Below are 2,722 nucleotides of genomic sequence, written 5' to 3'. Positions count from 1 at the left end.
TATATATATATATACTGATGCATTCATCAAATTTGCAGAAAGAAAAATCTATCAAAAACTAAAAAAGAAGGTAAAGACTCATATCTGGAGAGAGAAATGAGATAAAAATGCTGGATGGGATTAGAGGTTAAATTGATTTGAATCAAGAAAAATGAGCTACATTCCTGACTGGAACTGGTTTCCCTTGTCAGGTGGATTAAAGGTGGATTTCTTGGAGCACCGAGAGCTTAGCTGTCAGAGCAGTCCTCCATCAGAGGAAAGCATCATGCTCCAGTCTCCTGCACCGACCGTGGATGATGATGTTCTTGGGTAAAGATGCTGCAGAAGCCTGAATGAGCTCATGAATGTGAAAACATGCCTGGAATAAGAAGTGCAGGATTTGGTGTGAACAGGTGAAACAGAAATGGATCATGAAGCTGGCCAAGTTATTCAATATATGGAACTAAATTTAAAAAAAATCATATGTATAAATTTAAAATTTAGGAAATGGAGTGAAAAGAAGGAAGACAGCACAGATGTTTAGGAGGACACGAGGTAAAAAACAAAAAATGCAAATTGATGAAAAGAAATATATTCTTGTTCCATGTGGGAGTACATTCTGTTGTAGAATCTTTGTTTTTCCTCTATTCAGTGATGTTGTACTTGAAATATAAAGTTTATATTTTATTGTATATATCAAATATGACTTAAAAGAAATTTGACTTCATGATTCAATGCCTTGAAATTGGGCCTCTGTCTCTTTAAAATAAAAACTCCTGCTCTTTCTGAGCAGGAAGTAATCACAACATGGCTCCTCTATTAACCCTTTGACAATGTTTTTTTTATCACCGTTATAATGACAAGTATCTCCTATGATGAGCTCAGCAGATGTGCAGTTCCACCAGATGTTTGCTAATTGCTGCTGGCTAGTCTGAAGGAGCTGAGTGGGAGAGTTGTAGGGGAGAGCTGCTCTGTGAGGTGGAAGCTCTGAAACTACAGGAGCTTCATCCTCGACCAAAGCATTTTGCACAGTTGAATGGTTGCCACGGAGATTAAAGGATTTTCAAACATGCATGAAAGAGTCAAGGCAACACTCCAGGTAGGTTTTTATTAGGTGATAACATTATAACATGATGTGAAGCTAAAAAAAAAGTCAATTTTACATAATAACGTATTAGTAAAAACCAGTAAGCAAAATGTTGTCTGATGTCCTGTAACCAAGGCCTTGAATTCCAGGGTTCCTGTAATAACCACAGGTGAGTGAAATCCACCACCAACGGAGGCCGAATGTCTCTTCAAACCCTTTCAGAAAGATTGGGTCCGTCACCAGATCCAGTAAAGTCCTGCATCGTGTCAACTCTCCAAACATCTTGCAGCCTTCAGGTCAGCTCAGCATTTAAGATGCTTCACTGGCCTCCATGACAGAGCAGCTGCTCTCTGATGCAGCATGCTGACTGCAGACACTACAGCAGTGGCACCTTTTGGAGAGATGAATCACTCTCATGTCTTACGGTTTGATGGAAAAATCTGGGTTGGGCAGTTGCCAGGGGAACAGTCCAGGTGGAATTAGCGTGAAATGAAGGCTGGATATCTAGAAACGCTTTACAAGGCCACAGTGATGGATGTTCTGTGATGCTGTGGGCAACCCTGGGAATCCAGTCAGAGTCCGTGGCATCATGAACTCTGAACCAGGAGGACGTTTTTAATAAACACCTGGATGTTTGATGATCCAAAATGAATGTCCAAATAAAGACAGAAATTCTTCAGCATTTTCTTCTTCTCCTCCCGTCTCTCATCTCTGTCAAACCTAAACCTAATAGAAAGGAACAAAGATGATCTGAATGGACCAGGACTTCCTGAAAACATGATTTTTGCTTCATTTGCAGCTAAACTCTGGTGATGTTTGCTTACTGTGGAAAAGAAAATGTAATATTTTCTGTAGCGTTTCATTGTAACTGTTTGACATTTGTTCGTTTTTGAAAGTTCAGTGAAAATGTGAACTGAAACAACATGATTTTGTGAATTTCTTTAGTACTTCCTGCCAAATCGAATCGCTTGGATGAAGTGGTTTTATGGCTGCATCAAAATTAGCATATTTTCCAAAACTGCAATGGAATCACTTTTTTGCATCACGAGTCACATAATCAACAACCGGATGTTACTACTGGTGGATGGAAACGACAAAGAAGATGACAGGAAGTGGTAGGAAGATGATGGTCTAATGTTTTTTTAGCAACATACTGCTGTTATTTTAATTGTGCTTCTTATTTAATGTAAACATCACAATCGGATTGTTGGAGTTTTTGACATTCACGGAATATCAACTAAGTTTTCCATAGTGGAAATGCAATGATTCAGATTCGCCATTCTGAGTAAAAGCACTTAAATTAAAGGTTGGATTTTACTGAACTATAAAAAGATTATTCTAATCAAATGAAAGATGCTTTTTACACCGTAAGGGGTCAAACATTTCAGTTGGTTCTTCTACTTTAATCTCTTTAACGTTTCTAAAGGTGATGAACTGCAGTTATTAATCCATCCTGTACTTTCTGGTAAACCTGGTGGTGATTTATTTCCTGGGAGGATTTATCGTCAGCAGTACATCCTGGACACCACAAGCTGCCGTGGCAACAGACTCGGTGACCTTCCAGTGACACAGCGCAGCGACCTCCGACCTGGTCGCTGTGACATCACCCAAACTCCTTCATCCTCAGCAGAACAATAACAACTCTCATGAGCAACG

The sequence above is a fragment of the Poecilia formosa genome, unplaced genomic scaffold (assembly GCF_000485575.1).
Source record: "Poecilia formosa unplaced genomic scaffold, Poecilia_formosa-5.1.2 Scaffold200, whole genome shotgun sequence".
NCBI classification, from domain to species: Eukaryota; Metazoa; Chordata; class Actinopteri; order Cyprinodontiformes; family Poeciliidae; genus Poecilia; species Poecilia formosa.
The sequence above is the reverse complement of the archived record's forward strand: the minus strand, read 5'-3'. Positions refer to the sequence as shown.